This window comes from Varanus komodoensis, unplaced genomic scaffold (genome assembly GCF_004798865.1).
Source record: "Varanus komodoensis strain SLA01 unplaced genomic scaffold, ASM479886v1 scaffold31, whole genome shotgun sequence".
Lineage (NCBI taxonomy): Eukaryota > Metazoa > Chordata > Lepidosauria > Squamata > Varanidae > Varanus > Varanus komodoensis.
The window spans coordinates 7,626,032-7,645,977 of record NW_025335780.1 but is presented as its reverse complement, the minus strand read 5'-3'; the positions used below and the strand labels follow the sequence as shown (position 1 = coordinate 7,645,977).

The window sequence follows — 19,946 nt, the reverse complement described above, 5'->3', positions numbered from 1 at the left end:
GTATTTCTCCCACGTTTGCCACATGGACAGCATGAGAAACTGCATGAGACAGAGAGTGGGAGAATCTTCTTCCCTGCAGACATGCAGGTACGCGTACTTTTATCTGGATATTACCTTTCCAGCAGGTGGGCAATGGCTTTCATACCTTTACAGAGGTGGAGGGCCACTGCCAGCACCCACCTTGTGCAGGTGGGCAGCAGGAGGATAATGGGAAGGATGAAGCAACTGAAGGGACATCCCTGATGGTTCCCTCCTACCACAACACATATCCCCAGATATGACCACTTTGGTCTATTAGGTACCAAAAATGTTTCCATAGGCTTGCCATATCCTTTGCAAACAGATGCAGTCAGCTTCTGCAACTCTGGAAAAGTAAGGATAAATGTTTTGTTGTCCTTCCTCTGTAAATATTCAGGAATCATTTACTTTGCCCAAGAGGTCCATAGTTTAACCAGAGCATATGATCAGTCGTTTTGTTCATTTGTTTATTTTAAAGAAGCTCCTGGTTTTCTTACAGAAAATGGCTTTATGAATATGTTGGTATTTTATTTTCAACTGAGAAGCCCAAGTTTCATGGAACACTTATGTAAAGAGCATCAAACAGATGGAATTTGCTAATTGGAATTTTGCCCTTCCTGCAACACACAATGCCCGATTCAAAACATCCAAGAATGTTAATAACATTTCCAAGTCAACTAACATCTAAATGTACTCTGCGACACAAATGGTATTTTGAAGAATGCTTCGGGTTCTGTTCTTAAAATTGTTCCTCCCCCATCCACCCGAGAAATTAAAAAAATGAAAACATATTTTCCACCTAAGCTTTTCCTGACATCTGAGAGAGCCCATGTTGCCTCCAGGAATCGGTGTTGATTGCCTACAGACACTTGTTAACGACTCTCTTTTAACCTGGGACATCTTTTGACAGAAACATTAGCTCCTTCCCACGTAAATCACAGCAAAGACAAGGAGCCCTGTGTATCCCCTCCCATTTTCATATGGGTGAAGAACAGAAGCTCTGGCACCATTTCTTTCTTAGACCCAGCTCCAAACACCAGTATGAAAGCTTTCGCTGGCCCATTCTTGCATCTCACTGGCCCGCAGATGTGGTGTGCTAGGCAAACTGGAAGTGACACAGGAAGTCCATTAACGGATCTCCCAGTAACCTTCTCTTTGGTTAGAAACAAAGCTGGGTAATTCGGATCAGGACCACGGACAGGATGTGGGGGAAAGTACCCTTTCTCAAAACATTTTTTTGTGGTGACAATCTCCTGTGACAGGGCCAGTTTTTGGCTCCAAGAAGTTTATGCCTGAACATGGAAGGGGATGAACACTGGTGGAACTGTGAGTACTGTTCGTCCTGGAAGAGAGAAGAAAGGTCCAGAAAGCCCCTTTGCCTTATTTCGACCAACACACAAGGAAGCAGGTGAGGAGCTCAATACAAGAAGTATTCCCGTGAAGAGTCCCTGGGTCTGAAATTCTCCATCATGATTATAAATACACTTCTGTTTTAAAATGTACAGGAGAACATACCAACCAATTCCCAAATATAATGTCCAAATTTCACTGCAGTAGAAAGGTGTGTTATCCTTAATTGGGTAGAAGCCTTTAGAAGTTATATGACAACGTAGCAGCTGGGATAATTACACAAAGCTTCAGAAAAAGTCCTTTGAAAGTTGGCCAATATGTTGCATTTGGAGGCATAAAGTAAAGAAAAAAGATTAGACTTTAAACAACAAAATTAGTATTGATTAGTAATGGTGATAATAGGAAAAATGAGATGGTATTTAATTCTAAACATCAATTTGGTACAAATTACTGGCTTCGTTATGGCCACTTTTATATCAAGCTGTTAAAAATATTGAAGCAAGTACCTTATGAATATATACTATGTGATGTAAAACCTTTTATCAATATCAATTTTAGAATGTGCAAATGCAATTATTCAAAAACAGAAAGTCTAAACAAGCAGTGCTTATAATAACAAAACATAAATCTGCTACTTACCAGCCCAGCTATTGGGGTTGACAGGCGATTAATCTTTTTAATGATGCCAGGTTTGATCTTGTTAATTAGACTACAAGATAATGAAAATTAAATAGTATTTTAATTTTATTCTAGGGCTAAAGAACTCTAAACATAACCTTGTCTCCTATAGATTCATATCAATTAAATAGACTATCTGATTTTACTTCATTCTCTTCTCTCAGTTGAACTTAGACTTACTTAAATCTTTAAACAAGTCTAAAAATGCTGAACAAATTTAAGCGTAGCAAAAAATGCCAAAAATATAGCATATATGTACAATTTGCATTCATATTGTGCAGTTGCATACCTACAATCCCCTATACAAGTACCTATACACTTCAGGATTTTTGTATAGCTGTCTATATAAAATAGTGTTATTCAAATTTTGCACTTGCATCTACAGGAACTTCTACCCATAGAGGAGGGCTTTTCAGAGATTATGTAAAGTATTGGCTAGAATTTTTGTGGACCTGATCCCTGCTCATGTGAACTGGATAAGTACCGTTACAACTGGAAGGAGTGGTTTTTTAGAGAAACTTGGGAACTATTTCCAATGGCCTTCTTGGGATGAACCTCTGATCAGCTTATGAGAAATCTCAGAGTTCCCTGGAACACAATTAGAAACTAATAGAGGAAGGAGCAGAGAACAGCCCAGAACAGTCCGCTGTTGGTCAGGCACACCGTTCAGTCAATGGCCATCCAGTCTGGCTTATTTGTAGGCTGGTTCTGAGTGATGTGGGAACTTCCCAGGCACTAAGTGGACCAGCGAGCGTGCGTGCGTGTGTGCACTAGGCCCAGAGCCACCGAGATAGCAGCACAGAACACAAGTGTCTTAACTCCTTGGGGAGATGCATTGCGGTTATGCTGGGGAACTGCCTGCTGATACAACAGCCAAAACCATGACACCCATTAAAGACAAGGGAATGGTCTGCAGCTCTGCAGCCTAAAGCATCATGGAAGGAGCGGTACTTTTAGACAACTGCACGAAGCCAGCTTGCTCATGGATGCTTGAGAATAAGTGGAGCCAAGAGCATGGCAATAACTGATCTATAAAGCCAAACCACAGAATTAAACAAGTTAGAGCAATGCAGCTTTGCATCCTCAAAAAGCTTCTCATTTTCGAAGGCTATCATTCAAGTGGTCACATGCTCCTTGCAGGTGGGTGTGTACTTGTATGAATGAAGTGATGGGTCGGAAAGAAGGCCCCCACCTCATGTTTTCATTGCCAAGTATGACTAAAGCTCTTAGGGGAAAACGTATTTTTTAAAAAGAATGCCCGCTAGGAATTTTAGCTCCTTCAAATGTTGCTGCCTATGCTTTTCCTTTGTCCTAACTCGTGCTCTGTTCTGCCATACGTCCCTGCCCTGTTTTTATTTCCTTAAAATACTTCCAAATTGCAAAGTTGCATCAACAGATTGCATATGATACCATCACTTTCAACTGGATGCTAGACTGCAACTTTAGAGAGTCCCATCACAGGTAGGAATAACAGAATTAAAAAGAAAATGTAATTTTATACTAAGAATGTCGCTAAAGAAAATCCATGTGATGCTGAACTTGGGTTCTGTTCTATGCATTTTTAGTACTGCTACAATGCAGTTACATGAGAGACTGAACAGAAACTTTTTAAATACATATAAATGTATAAGTGAAAATGCTTTGGAATATACTTAATATTTTTATCATAATCTTATTCAACACAATGCCAGCTAGGAAGTATAAAAAATACAGGAATCTTTTAGTGGTCTTCAGCATCATGAAAGGCAAAATTTTTATGCCGTTTCATTGATCAATAAATAACCACCCACCAAATTTGCCCAGAAATGGAAAATATAAAGTTACAGAGAAAGGTAAATCTTTGCTCTTCCAAAATACTTACTCACATAGGAGGACTCCATTTTCCAAAGCAGCCCGAAAATCCTTGTCTCCAAAACTTTTCCCAGTAACTGCCTACAAAGGAAAAACATAATAAGTTCTCTTTGGGAACAGGAGTAGGGACCAAAAGAAGGATTTTTATGCACGGGGAGAGTTTTGTTCAGCACTGCGCATGTCCATATCCCACGGCAAGTGTGATGAGCTTCCAATCTGCCATCCAACCTTAGGGTTTAGGGATGGAGAGGGACAGATTCCACAATTGTCCACAGAGAGACTCAAACGCACAGTGCCTCAGATGCCTTGCAATTTCAGGAATGGTACCTCCAGACCCAAACTTGGATCCATGAAGGTCCAAGGTCTTATTAATGTGAATCAACCTACAATTCTTTAAATAGATTACAGGAGGGGGCGGAGGTGTGTGAAATAGATACACTTTAAACCTTACCATTTCTAAACAGACATCTATCTTAATAAGAACACTTTCTAAAACCCCAAGTAGAAAGCCACCAATTTCATTTCAATGTCAGGTTCCCCCATTCGAACTATCACAGAATAACATGCCTTAGGAGGCAATGCATGATATTTGCCATTTTCCAAGACAAGGAAAATTATTAACTAGTGTAAACGATCACCCTATCACCATGTGCAAGATTGCTACAATTGTCCTAGATTTGGGGAATGACACTGTATATTAGGATAAGACCCAGATATTCACAAAGAAGTTTGATAAGAACTTCTTGCTTGGCGAAAAAATATGGGTTGGTATGGAGATGTACACTTGGTGGGAACATCCACAGTCAACAGCCGTGACTTTTCAAGCATGCCTTATTAAATGAACACAGTGGGTTAAGAGTTGCAGGCTGGATGTGAACAACACAGCAATCCATGTTTGACCAGGACTTCCATGAGTGTATCCTGCTCCAGAGTTCACACACTTTCACCTTCCTCTATTCCAGATGTCTGGGAAAGATTTTCGAAACTTGTACCTTTCATTCTCTTCAAATTCATTCCTTGTGTCGTTCAGACCAAGGACTGTGATTTATCATGAACAATAGTTAGGCTTAACAAGCCAGCTTCAAAACTCATGGTCTGAAGTTATCTAATTGTGAAGCTGTTCGTACTCCACTCCTGGGCCTGAATTTATAAATGAATTTTATGGAAAACCAAAAGGTAAATGCGTCCAAAATCTTTCTCCTAGCCTGATGCAAGGGGCAAAGGAAGCATGCACATCTAGGATCACTGAAGCTTGCTAACGCGGTGTTCAAACTGTTGCTTAGCTCCGCTCAAGCTAAGTCTGGCCTAAATTGCAGTATGATAACAGCCTAACGATAGAAATCAACACTGGCCAGTTTAGCACTCTAGAACACTCTCAGTCGCTCAGCTCAGAACTTCAGAAGAGTTGAAATGGCATTAGATGAGACAATGTGATGTTGTTTCATCGTTCCTCTTCAATGCCAGTAACAATTTTATTGCTTGTTCTCTTAAACCATTAATACACTATTTCACCATGGTGTAAAATTATCAGCTGTTAAGCATTATGATTCATTATCTGATCACACAACACAAGAGTCACTCACCAACTGGTTGGCGCAGGGGTGTGGCACATTTTTATGATGAACTTAATTGATGTGAATAGAAACAGTGAGTCATGGATATCATCTGGCATTCAAGTGCCGGAAGAATTAAGAAGAATATCCATTTAATGCATTTTACATTTTTTCCCTGCAAGTCAGATGTAATGCCCCTGCCTTGCTTTTCCAATGTGTGGTTGTTATGTTCCATCAAGTCACCTCTGACCCTACGAATGAGCACCCTCAAAACGTCTTGTTCTTGACACAATCGCTCGGCTGTTGCGATCGCAAGGCCGTAGCTTCTTTACGGAAGCCACCCAGCTCATAGATGGTTGCCCTCACATTGCTAATATTCCTGCACAATTGCTCACTCCCACAAAACTTTACTGAAGTGGACACCAATGATTTTTCTGGAGCCCACACTTCACCTTCAGGCTACTCTTCATCTTACAAAGCAGGATGGCAAGAAGAGAAGAGTTCAGAGGGTAATATTCATATGGGACTAAATATGCAAAGCAGCAACACGTTCTTACCCTTGAAACAGTGATGAAACTCAGCAGATAAATACTGGTGGAGCACTACATTCAGGCAATGCTGTTATCTGGGTAACAGTACAGTGATGAAACTCAGCAGATAAATACTGGTGGAGCACTACATTCAGGCAATGCTGTTATCTGGGTAACAGTAAGTTGGTGTGTTGTTCCCATCACCTGCTTTGCAATCCTTTTCATTTATTTATTTTGAAGATTTTCACTCCACCTTTCCAAATCGTTCCTCAGTGGCTTATAAGCAGAAACTAATTAGCAACCCTGCAGGCTCTGGATCATGGATGGGTTGGAAAGTGCTTCCTTTCTGATGTGGAGACGCCAAGCGTTGCGGCTGGGACTTGTGCGTGCAAAAGCACGCACTCCACAATTAAGCAATGGTTCTTGCTTGCCCTAGATTTCTCTGTCGAGCTGCTCACTTGCAGCAAGAGCTTTGCAGAAGACAGCTGCCATCACGCTTTTAACAGCAGCAGGTGACAGTGGTCTTCACCATGCCTTGGGCAAGCTCTACCAGCCAGTTCCTGGAGATGCCGCGACCATTTTTCTCTGCTCAGCTGCCAATTGTTAGTGAACAGTTTCAAAATATTTGTCCTTTGCAAGACTGGCAAAGTCAGGGCGCCCTCCATCAGCCAAACAGTTCACCTTTAATGGGCTCTGTAATACTATAGCGATTAGGGAAAAACATGCTGTGGGTTGGAAGCTTCTTTTCCCCCCAGAACAGACAGATAAATGAATACAGTGAGGTTCCATTAACAGGTTCTAGCAGTTTAGACCGCTCCAGCTCTGGAGCTGCACTACATGGTGATTCATGCTGTGGAGCAAGACTGGCTGTGCCGGCATCGACAACGTTTCCACTGGAGCGGTGCATTACTTGACCCAGGATGCTCAATGTTTGCTCAGCACTGGGATATACGCAACACCTGCCTAGAATAAGTGATTTTACTACCCACTGTGAAGTGTGCATGTCCAGAAAGATGGAAGTGGCTGGCTAAAGCGTGCTTATCAAGACACAGACCTCATGCATCGTCAACAAGACACTACTATGGGCAAATTTCACTGTGGGAATTCTCCTTGTCATGCTGGCTGCCATTTTGGATGTTTGAGTCCAATGGGAGCATGGCATGGCACCCAGAGAGGCTGGGTTGCTGGGGTGACTGGCTTGGAATTGCACAACAGCCAGTGGGTTCTGCGTGGCTTATGAGCCGTTCCAACAACCCTCTCTCGCTGGATGCACATTCAACAGGCAGCTAAGGTGCACCCCTGCCACGGGTTAACGATTCAAAATGGCAACTGCTGCCACAATGAAAAACTCACTCGCAGTGGCTTCTTGTTATATGTGAAGCAGGCCTTTGTGCTCAGCGCCCTTTATACCTGATATATGGAAGGCAAATCCCAGATAAATACGGGCCAGTTGCTAAGGGGGGAAAGAGCTATATTCATCCAATGGGGGGAAAGGTAACATTGTCCCTCTTGAGCTGTCTCAGTTCTAACATCCTTGTTTGCTAAGTTTTACAAAATTAAACCAAACCAATAGTGTAATGTCATTCTGAAACACAGGGAGTAACTTTGTAGGAAAAACAGTATGGGGTTGCCTGATCAAGATAGCCTGTATAATACTGTCAGATTTAAATTCCTGTTTCCACTGATATGCTGTCACGCGTCTTTCCTAAGTACCATCACAAGCAGCCACTTTCCAAGAACGTGTGTCCCTCTACCAGGTATTTTCTGTACCTTTAGAAGCAATGCTTCTATTCCTCTTTTGCACTGATAGCAGGAGTCCTTTTCATTACGTATGCCTAAGGTATGTATTGCACAACGAGGCACGGCTCCACCAGAGATTTCACACTGTTGCGTTTCAGATAGAAATAGAAAGTCTCTTGGTGGAGTAACCAGAAGAGATTCATCTAGTTGGACCTGACTTGCAAGGATCACGTGCATCTGTGTCAACAACACTAAGCTGAGACAACCACATTTCAAAAGAGGCATATACTGTCAAAATCCAGGCATTTTTAAGGCTGCTTCTACCAACATCCAGTAAGTATATTTTCTGCTAAGTATATTGAACTATTCAACTTATACCTTGCCTTTTGCCTCTCCTTGTGGCTTCTTTGGTGAAAGAACGATCCAACCAAGTTCCCTGTCCAACAGATAGATACACAATTATTCTGGCCATGTGACATCATGGGAAAGAGTCAATAGTATGCACACCTGGCTCACACAGCATGAGAAACAGGAGTTCAAGGTGCAGGCGGCAAAAAGGTAAGGCAAGGTGAGGTCAGCAATTTGGACCCTGCTTGACATGCAGACAGGTGTGGGGCTGCTTTCCTTTCCGTCTGCCCCTAATACTATGATCAGCATCGGTAAGGAAGACAGGAATGCAAAGTCTTACGGCATGCTGAACTCCCATTCTCGAGGCAGGCATGGTTACATATAAAGTATGCTGGGTGGGAGTGATATGAAAGCAGGCGTTTGAAAGCGCAGTTTCTTCTTACTGAAAGGCTGTTTTGTTAGGAAGTTGATCGTTTAGTTCTATGAAGAGACGGTCAGAACACAAATATGCTGTGCTGAGTTTATACAGTGCTGAGACTGATCTGTGTTCTCTTGCAAGAATTGCCATGGGTTTCTTGCCTCTGGCTCAGAGAGCTGGCCGTCACTGGCTGAATTGTGTACATGGGCTCCTCGTGCCTTGAACAGGGCCATGTGTTGCTACCAACCGTGGTCTGCCGTGCCATGGGTTGATTCCCGCAGGGTGGCAACAAGCCACCCTGTCAGTCTATAGCTAGTTCCCAAGGCTCCTGCACCCACGATGGATGGCCAGGTTGCCCAGACCCAGACGACCAACCCCGGCCCCAACACTGGGAACTGGCTACCGACTTGATTGGAAAGACCAGTGAACTTCCCCTTCCTCCTCCTGCCAAACTCATACGGGCAACCACACTGCCATTTGCTCCACGGGTGCAACCTGGGAGTGCCTAGTTATGGTCTGCTGCCCTGCCTTTTCCTGCCCCTTTCCCCATTTTACTTCTCAGAGGTAGTGAAAGCCGGCGCAACAGCCTGCTTTGTGATCCACCCCCTTAACAGTCCATGCCAGCCACTTCAAAACAACCAACTAGCGCATCGGAGGAGCTATCCGAACCTCTAAAAATGTGCACATGCGTTGTGCAAATAGGTTTGTTCTTTTTATTGCTATTTCTAGCCACACGCGTGCGACAGCTCTGGTTTGCAGCGGCAGAGGTACGGGTGTGAAGTCGCCGCAGGGGCTCTGTCCTTGGAGGTACCTGCTGCCAAGGTACAGCAGACACCAACCTGGGCATCGCCCCAAAGCAGCTTCAAATAGGCTTTTTCTCTTTGGTTCCTTTCAACGCTGTTAAAAGTTAAGCTGTCATGAAAAAACAAAGGCACGTGTATAGTTTTTGCAAAAGAAAAGGGCAGGATGGTTTCTACAGTAGGACTGCAGTAAGATTCTCCGTGTTTTGCACCTTGTAATTCACAGGCTGGTGCACATTCTCAAATTTTCCTGAGAACCTGCTTTGGAAAGTGGAAAAGTGCTTCCCATCTCCATTTTCTGGGGAAAAACTAGCTTTTAAAAGTTGTAGTCCCTTTAGAAAGGGATTTCGGCAAGGAAATGGGTGTGTGTTTGTTTTGACATGGACATAATGCCTGTATATGCTCCAGTCCAAAAATTCCCATTGGCTTCCACCCCAAAACAGGGATGGAAAGAAATTTTGCACTTTCCCAAGCAGCTAACGTCTTGGGAAAACTGCAAAATGTGCATCACCCTGTGCAAAACAGAAAAGGAATGACCATTCCAGCTGCTTTCACAAGCAAAGATCCCTCACACCTTTGGCTCCCTTTGCCAGCTTGGCCCTTGTTAACTGTCAAAAGAAACCAAAGGGAGACGGGACAAAGTCGTGGCTACAGGCTGCCTCCACTAACAGCAGTAGCACGCCTGTTATGCATATGGCTATGCAAACCAGTTGCTGGGGAACATGGGTGCTGTTGCACTCCTGCCTTGCTTGTGGGCATCCTGTGACCTGCTGGGTGACCTCTTTTTGAACAGAAAGCATGAGGCTGCTCAGCTTTGCTCTGACCTAGCGTGGCTCCTACGTGCTTAAAGATACCCTCCTGGTCCAGAACATTTTCACCTGAAGTCTTAAAGAAGAATAGTACCTGGGCAAGAATAGTAATAGTTTAGTACCTGGGGCAAGTATACACCTGAAGCAGCTATGCAGTTCCAATCTTGAACAAGGAGAACAAAAGCAGTGGTGGTGCACCTAGGAAACACTAAAGTAGCGGAATGGTGCAGGAAAGAAAGGAAGGTTATATTAGCCTATCTCAAATTGCAACTTTGCATTCTTATTCTTGGGACCAGCTGGGTTTGCAGTTGAAAAGGACAGGTCACCCATGGGCATGAATACTGCTCTGCCCATGTACTGCCTTCTGTGTGGCGATGGACAAGCAGAACCCTGTGCTGGGTTGAGGTCGGATTCCGACAGGCCAGTCCTGCACATGACTGCACAGTGCAGGCCTGGCTAAAGATTTCAGACGTGGGAAAGCAAAGAGGAAAGGCCAGATCTTGGAACAGATTTTTGTAGCCAGAATTATAACCACAGCAATTTTCTGCTAGATAGAGTCTTGCTAGGGTTTTTGAATTATTTTAATAAATTATCCAGGTGTTCTATCACCACAGGCTATTGCATTTATAAGGAATCATTCTTAGGCCTATATGAACACATCCTTCCTCCGAAAGGGCCAAATTTAAGGAAATTAACACCCCCCCACAGAAACTCCAGTCTTTAGATAGCTGCTGCTTAACCACCCCTTTGCTTTTAAAATGTTTTGCTTTTGCAGCTCCCGAGTTTCGGTACATCAGTTTCAGATATGAGGATGTTTCCCTTTTGACAGGACACAAGTTTGAGATATGAGGCTGTTTGCCTTTTCCTGTCTCCCACTCATTATATGTTATTCTGGTTTATATCTGGTTGAGAAGGGTAGGAGTGCAAGATCAAACACATTTCTCAGCATCTTTGGTACTTGCACACTCAGCTCTGGAATTTGATCCAATCCTTTCCTAAAATTTAAGTTGGTGGCATTCCTGGGAAAGACATTTTTAATATTTAAAAACAGGCTTCAGAGCAGCTGAGGTTTTAACGGGAATGCTTTATGCATTAAGTGTGTTAATGCTGCAGGCAGACCAAGGAATGGACACATGTGCCTTTACCTAAAATATCCAGAATATGTCCATTTTCGTCTTGAGACACTGAAAGAAAAGAGTGCGGTTTGGACTAGTGACAAGAACTAAGTCATGCTGGATAACCATCTCTTTGCAGGCATGCATGGATCTGACCAACGGTTTGGGATCTTTGCACGGAGCAGCTACGAGCATTTTCAGCCTACACCCACATCTTTCGCTTGTATCTCATCGGAGATGCATGAGTAGAGGAAGCCCGTTGGTTATCCAGCATCCGTTTGTTTCCATTTGTGAAGTACACAGCAGAGGGAAGATGGCCAGAACTGTCCAGCAGAACCTAAGGAAAGACGTTTGCCTGGTGCAAAAGTACCACAGGTTTGGAGCCAAAGGCAGGCTCCTTCCCTGGCAAGAGATGAAAGGCACTGCCGCTAAGAGAAGATGTTCAAATAATTATAGCCAGCAGAGGGAGGGGAAGAATAAATCAAAAATCAGGCTGGAGGGAGAAGGGAATCTGTGTCATTTCATCCGAAAGCAGCTCCGTTGTGTTATGTTCAGCACAAACACCACATCTGTATGTTGATCAAGAAAACAGTATACAGTAAATCCTTACATACAGTGAACAGACAACGCTGCCATTGTCTTCAGGAAAATCTGCCCTTACAGAAAACGGGAATGTGTGTTAGTCTGAGCTAAAGGCAAGGCACCTTTCTGTAACTGACACCAACTCTCCACTTTATGTTGCCCTTTACATATGACAGCTTAAGCCTCTGATGGTACATTTTATGCTACCTAAGTCAGTGGGATTCTAACACGTATCTTTTCTCCATGGCATGAGGGTAAAACATCAGAGATGCTTTAAATTCTTCTCTCTCACGATAAATATGGCTGAGATGAGCTAAACAAGTTTGACAGCACCCTTCTCTCTTATTAGGGTGTGTCTCCCGGAACAAAAGATCAAATTACCACCCTGCTTGTTGCTATGCACATTACCCACATACCAACTATAGGATTAACAAACCAGAAGCAGGCAAGAGCTATTATTATGTATAAAGTCTCCTACAGAGTTGAAGGAACTGACTTCCAAAGCTAACCATCAAGAGCTTTGCTTTGCTTTGTGTAGCTGTCTTGGATAGACGACTCTTGCCAGCCTGTCCTCTGGAGACTGCAGGGGGTGGGGGGGACAGAAATCTGTTTGAAAAATGTCTACTGCTCACAGTCAGCCGCTCCTTTTATCCAGCAAAATCTGGACATTTCCGTTCCCAGCAGCCATCAGCTTTTCTCCATCAAACGGTGCTGTTTGATCTAGTGGCATCAGGCCTTCAGCAACACATTAATAAATGCCTTGGATCTCCAAGCTAACCGTCATAAGGAGCTAGGATACCTACTTTGGGCAAGTAACACAACCAACCAATCCTGGAAAGGACAGGGCGATCCGAAGAGCAGGCATGTGGGCACAGCAGGAGGATGAGAACTGAGAGATGCCAAAAGAGAGGGAAAGAGGTCCGTCTCTCCATCCCCTGCAAGCCAGTGAAAGGAAGTGCATGCCCTGGTTGCAGAAAGATACAGGGAGGTTCAGTAGAAAGATACAAGGAGATTGGAAAGAAAGGTTTACTTAACCGTGTATTCATAAGATGGGCCAATGAACAGCAAAAATAATATTTAAGGCAAAGGCTTGAGTGGTTTCAATTTCAACATACTTCACATGATGAAACAAACTGGTTCAAGGCCAGGCATATTGTATGTTACCTTCACACCCATGAGGCAGTGGTGCATTTCTGCAGTGTTTTCCCAGACTGCCATATGTAAGCGAACGTGCTTAAATGCTTAATGAAAAATATGTATTCCCCATGATGACTGAATTCGACTTCAAGCTCCCTTGACATGGATTCTTTACCAATGGAATCCATTGGAAATGTCCTATAACTCGTGGCAGAGCATCCTTCCCATGGCTTTACACTGAGCAACTTGAAATGGCTGTCAAACTGCAGAAACTGGCTGTCAAGAGCGAGACTGCAGCCTCTGACCAAAAAATTCAGGGACAATACAATCTCCAGTGAACCAAGAGAGCTTTCAGCTGCAGTGGAGGCCTCTAGCCAAAGCCAGTAATCCCAAAGGGCTGATTGAGCATTACTGGGACAGCTGGCACTGGCCAGGCAAACTTGACAAAAGCAGCGGGGGGGGGGGGTTACTGCTCTCCACAAGGAGCTCTCTGGCCAGTTCCAGGGTCAGTTGCCAGGGTTCAGATGACAAGACAATCTATCATGGGTATAACAACCCCTAGAACAAGACATGGGTTGTCAAGATGGCTTGTTGCCTCCAGACAAGCCACCTGGTAAGCAAGAGGTTGAGTTTGCATGACATCCCACTAGGGTTGGTCACTCACAATGGGTTGTTGTACTGTGTGAACCTGTGACTACTAACACAGATTAAACAAAGCATGCCAGGCCATAAAGAAGTATAGCTTGGTACTACTGAAAAGAAATGCGGTGGGAATCAACCTAGAGATTTTAGAATGCGAAGAAAAACACCTGATGTTCGAATAGCCCAGCACAAGGAAAATATTGTGATGAGTAAGTCTGGCAGGCTGTCTAGACAAGCCAAGATATTTTGTCCCCCACACAAAATATTTGCCCAGAACACTCCAAAACAAAAAATGAGATCTATTACAGGAAGTAGGTACAGCATACCAGAATCTGAAGGTCATGTGTCAGAAAAATGTGAAGATATATTGATGCTTGCAAAAATCCACACAGAGCAATCATACACAGGGAGCAAATGAGTTGGTGCAAATTAGTTAGCCTGCAAAATGTTTAGGAATAAGAGATGTGGACTCCTCATCTTGTTCAACGTTTTCTCGCACTAGTTTTACTCCACATGGGAGCTGTTTTCCTACATCACAAAGCAGGAAGCAACAAATGACAAAGCCTGTGCCTTCCTTTCATTTCTCCTCTATGTATAATTTGATCACGCTCAGTGCAATAAATTTGGACTTCTGGTTTGGATGGAACATGTCTATAAAGTCGGTGAGGAAGCAACTCCCTTGCTGGAGTCCAAACGGCTCATGTGCATTTGACAAGAGGCCTGAAGCATTATTTTCAGACCACAATGGTTTCTATGATCAGCTACCTATTGGAATGTTCAGACTTTAAGAATGTCTGAAGCTCTCCTTAGCAACTCAGACAAAGAACAGCCTATTCCAAGTAAATACATCTTTTCTCGGCAACATATTCCATGGCACCTTGCCCATCTCTGCTACTTAAACATAGCAATTATTTCCTAAAACAAAAACGTGTTATTTACAGACCTGTAAAGCAGCTGAAGACACCTCTTCTATTTTGCCCACTGTAAGCAACTCAGTCTTGTAAAATACCTATCTCATTAGGCCACGCACCATCAAAAGTCAACTTTGATGGGCAAACAGTCGGATATTGAAGAGAGAAATTTAAAAGGTAGCATTAAGTCCAACATTCCCCATGTAATCTTTATGTCTCGAGTCTAATCTTATTTCTTTAAGAACAGTTTAGGATTTTTCTTGGCATGCTGACAAGACCACATTGCATGCTGAACATTTCCTCAAGGATTTTCTGTGGTCCATCACTCAGTTGCTAAGTACATTTATCTGGAAATCCCATTGGACTTGCAAGGAATTTGCATAAAACAGTTGTGATTCGGATTACAGCTTCTACCATTCATTACCTAGAAGTAAGCTTCATATAACACCAGGAACTTAGCTCTGAGTAAGTATGCATAGGATTGCAGTATAAATGTTTATAAACTAAACGTTGGTACAAGGGCAGGTAGCCCTTATATTTATTTGCCAGGGCCACAAAGTCCACTGGAGCCAATGGAAGAATTTCCCCCGAAAGTTAATTTTTATGTGGGGGGGGGCATTTTTGTGGGGGAGGTTTGCAGTTGGGAAGGAAAAGATGCACCTCACCACTCAGGCCCTGTATAGAAAATACATCCAACAACACGATAACACATTGAATTGGTGCCAAGGAAAGTTTTGCACCTAAGCTTAGTTGCCACATCAGGGGGTGGAATTTCCAGAGGTCCTTGTGAATCTTGGGAACTCACTGCCCCAGCTCTTAATAAGGCCCTGAATTAGGTCCGTTACAGAATGCCTCAGCTTTAAAACTTTTAATCAGTGCCACCAGAATAAACATGTCTAAAAGAATCAGTAGCTTGGTTCCCACACATGGGCCACTCCTAGAAACAAGCGCTCAAAATGTACACAGACTTAGATGCTTATCAAAAGGATTTATTTACAAGAGAGGGAAAAAAGTCACTTTTCAAGTAACTGCTTGAGATTTTGCAAAGATTTGTAAAGTATATGTGCAAGATTACAGTATCTAATAGACAAAAGGAGTCACCCGCAGGGAATTTAAGCTCTTGATAGCATCTACTTCAAACCAGATTTCCTCCAACTTTAGCTCAAGCTGTGCTTCTCAAATAGGCACTGATGTTATATCCAGGTCTTCCGAAGCCTCCATCTTCCCCGATGTTTTTTTTTTTTTTTCTCTGCTGTGTAACTGCATTTACCTTTAAATCATTGCTGAAAATAATTGTATGAACAAACCAAGTTGTTCATGATGCATTTTATTCTCTTAAAGTAGCAAGGCAGATTTAGTTCTGCAAAGAATCCTCTTAATAACTGTGATTGTAGTAATGACAGCCTATTTTTCTATTTTCCCCTAGAGTGCCATATTTTCCATGAAAACGGTCTAGAGGGTTTTTCGACAATTTCAAAATTTCCAGAAATTATATGTGTCTAGTCCAGAAGTTGCCATCTTCTTGTATGCCCTCCCATGGTGTTTCAACATTTCTTTCCCCTAACACACTCCTTTCTCCTTTAAGGAGGGAAAAATGACCAGCTACACAGTCCCTTCTGCTTGCCAGTGCTAGAAGCGTTCAGCGTCTTAGGAAGAGAGATCCAGTAAGGGATTTGGCACCAGAGAACCTTTCACTGAAGATTCAAGGAACAGAACTGCAGGGGAGAGACATAAAAGGTATGTACACTCCCATTAAGACATGGCACCCTTAATCTATTCCAACACAGTGCCTCCAACGAGTTAGGATTCCACCCTGTTTACATTCCTAAATTCTTAGTCTATATAACTAAGCATACTATATGGATTGTTGGCAATGACAAGGTGAGGCCAAGAAGCATTGCATAAGAGATACCTGAAGAACAAGCTTAAGAAAACATTCAAGTGGATCCAGAATTGATCAGATAATGCCAAATGCCCACCTGTTGCTGACCCATCCAAGTAGTGAGAGCCCATAAAGTGCTGCACATTCTCTGTGGAAGGATGTCTGCTCAAGCAGAACACCCAAGCTTGTATGTGCCAGTTCTGTGCATGGCGCCACCACCAACGAGGCCCAGTCAGACCACGCAATTATGCTTCAAGGTGCACTTGCGCATTTAATGCAATGCAAAAAATGCATCTTGCCTCTTTTAGATCGGAAGCATTTTTCAAGCCTTTTAGCATTTCTTAGATGTGGTGATTCTTTGAACAAAACCAAACCACAGGAAGCCTCTCGGTGGTTTACTGCTGTGCAAACATGTTCCATGTAGATCACGCACCGGGAGAATGGGAGTCACGATACACTCCAGGAGGAATCTGTCACCTTGATATTTATGGCAGGTCCATCTTACTCATCTCTGTTTTAGGTTTTACAGCTGCAACACAACAGGAGGTGGGATGATTGTGTATACACTCCCCAAGAATGCACAGTTGTTAAATCTTCCATTGCAGCCCAGGGGACAACAGCTGATTTTTCCCCCACATCGTAAAATGCCCAAACTATAAGAACAGCAGCTTTGTTCATTTTTTCTGTCATTTTCAAACAAGAAAAGCCACAGTAATGAAAACATGCAGAAGCAGGCAAGAGTCACCAATGTATTCAGGCTTTTCAAACGACTGATTCTTTTCAAAAGCAAACAAATCAACAGTGGGTTTATACGCTTAGCCATCAGTATTTAAATGCCAGGTTGCGTTTCATCTGGCAAAAAAAGGGGACATGCTGTATTCGTGCTTTCGTGTCTTGAAATGATTCAAAATTTGAACTTACAAATATGTCCTGCAATGATATATGTAAAGGCTGACAAACAAAAACTTTTCCCCACCTTCCCCCATAAAACATACAAAAGGTTTACTTTTAAAAGGTTAATTATAGAGACAAAGTAATTGTAATAAAAAAAGGAAACATTTGCTACAGTTGCCATAAAAATACACAGATATATTTAACAATTATTCAGACCTACTTTATAATAGATTCTAGAAAAGTTTGCCAGGGGAGCTGCAGCAAAGGAGATTTTGCTTCAGCCAGTCCTGGGCCTGCTCTAGCAGAAGCAGGAAAACCAGCACCCTTTATGAGACCTGAATTTAGGTCAATGCATTAGGACACCTATACTGTGCTTCGTTTTGGTTGAACAATGTCTGCTGTTAGATGAACTAGCAAATATCAGTGCAGATTCTAAGAGACAGAGCTGAGTGATGTGCCTCTCTCTCTTCTGGGACAGTGGTTTTCAACCTTCCCAAAGCTGGGAACCGGCAAAAACAGGAAAACCACCCCGGGGACTGCTGAGGCAGAAACAAAAAGCACCACACACACAATACAGTGTTCTGTGTATTCGTTTCCAAACGCAATACTAAAATAATGAAAATTCTCCAAAACAAGCAGAAACCGAGCAACAAAAAATGCCAACAGGAGAACAAAATACCAAAATTGGTGCAGCTTGGCTCCTAGTCGGCTCCTAGGAATCCGTCTCTCCCCTTCCTGCCCCCACTCCCCCAGCGGCACTGGCATGCACCCCATGAAAGGGATGCTAACTGAGGAAGAGGAGGTGGAGCACAGCTAGCCCGAGCCAGTTCAAGGCGAGCAGGATTCGGATCCCCCCTGGACTGGCAGAGATTCTCCCACGGATCGGCACCATTCCATGGACTGGTGGTTTAAAGCCACTGCTCGAGGAGAAGAAACTGACTGGAGGCCATAAACAGATAGAAATGTGAGTGTGGTGCAGCAAGATGTAACTTGACCCAAGAAAAGGGCCTTTCCCATTCTCTCCACCTGCACTGCAGCCCCATCCAAGGTTATCTGAGAGAGCTTTGGACCTTATGCATTGGCATGAGGTGTGGTGCGGGAGAAAGTGAAACAGAAGGAAAAACGGGGCGGGGGGGGCACTTTTTGTGAACAGAACTGCTTCCTGCCCACACAAAAGTAGGTGCAAACCCAAACCAGTCAGTCACTGACTTTTTAGGATAAACTATGGGATTCCCAACACAAGACGTAATGATGGTCATAAATCGCAAGATGGCATGAAAAATAGGTTAGGCAATTTCACAGAAGATTTATTTATGACTTGAGTTCACACAACGCAACAGATAACGCTGCATGGTTACTACAGTTTTTGTTTGTTTTACTATGATCCACTTGAAAGATGAGCAAACACTTTCTACCTTATCTTGGTTTCCAACTTTCCTGCTCAGTCCTCCTGCTGTTGGCATGTATCTCATTAGCCACCATGCTTGAAATGCAGCCCTAAGCTATATCACGTTCTTGCTCCTTCTTCAATGGTCCACAGACAGAGAAAGATAGTAGAGGCTGGATGCCTAGAGTGGCTGCTCTAAGGGCCTCTATGGCAGTTGCATACCAGGACCATGGAAACCACAATCCTGAGTTCAGATAGGACAAACCATGATGGTATGGCAAAACCATAGGACAAACCATCTGAACTCCATGGGCGGGAGAGCGCTGTTGAACTTATATACAGTTTGTTGCATTTCCACAGGCATCTGGGTTGCCATCTGTGGAAACAGAATACCAAACCAGATAGAGCTTTGGTCTGATCCAGCACAACTCTCCTTACATTCTTATCTGTTCAAGTTTAATTAAGGACAATTATTGAAATCTGATGCTGTGGCCAAGGTTTTCAGGCAGTAGAAAAGGATGCAGGTGGAAGTAAACTTGCTATAGTGGACTTCTACTAGTATTATGTTATATTAAACTCAAAGTGCTTGTGGGGACTGGGGGGGGGTGCAAAAGAAATTGGAAGAAGGCAGTCTCCAAGGAAGGTACTCTTTCTGGACTGCTTCCCCAACCTAGAACTAGAACGTGCACCTGGTTCTGGGCTGCCCACAGGCCGCCGCTCAGGCTTCTCTCCACCCTGGCTTGAGAGGAGCACCATGCCAGGACCAGGGCTTGAGTGCCCCTGCAAGAGCTCACAGAGCCAGGAACGCCTTTATGGCCACTTGCAGGAACACCTGCGGAGCAATGACTCAGTGCAGCTGGAGACCCCGGAGACCAGCAGAAAAGGCTTCCCTGCACGGCTGCTCTGGGCCACAGCAGCCCAAGTTGTTCTGGCGACTCCTCGCGCTTCGGCTCTTGCCTCACTCCTCCTCGCTCCCGTTTGTTCCTGCCTTGTTCCAGTTTGTTTTTGCCTCGCTCCAGCCTGTGCCTTTATCTGCTTTCTACCTTGATCTAGTGGACCCTGCCTCACTCCGGCCTGCTACAACCCTCACAGCATCATCTCTCCAGTAAATTGACCCTGGAATGGTGCTCTGGCTCTCTCTCTCTCTCTCTCTCTCTCTCTCTCTCTCTGTGTGTGTGTGTGTGTGTGTGTGTGTGCGCGCAAAATCATACTGCTCTCCTCCATGCCTTTAACCTGGACCTGCTGACTGGCCCCTAGCCCATAATAAGCTCTGGGCTCAGCTTGTGCTCGTGCCCTGGACC

The 19,946-nt window shown here is 43.7% G+C and overlaps 1 protein-coding gene across 10 annotated transcripts in view; it reads right to left on the bottom strand.

Annotated features, from left to right (window-relative positions):
• LMO7 (LIM domain 7) overlaps nucleotides 1-19,946 on the bottom strand; it is a 136,469-nt gene that overhangs the window by 88,453 nt on the left and 28,070 nt on the right. For all 10 annotated transcript variants that reach the window (XM_044437733.1, XM_044437738.1, XM_044437736.1 and 7 more), the window contains exons 2-3: nucleotides 3,908-3,978; nucleotides 2,008-2,077 (exon numbers count right to left, since the gene is read on the bottom strand). The gene's annotated coding sequence lies outside the window, so the exon portion shown is untranslated. The remainder of the gene's footprint in view (nucleotides 1-2,007; nucleotides 2,078-3,907; nucleotides 3,979-19,946) is intronic.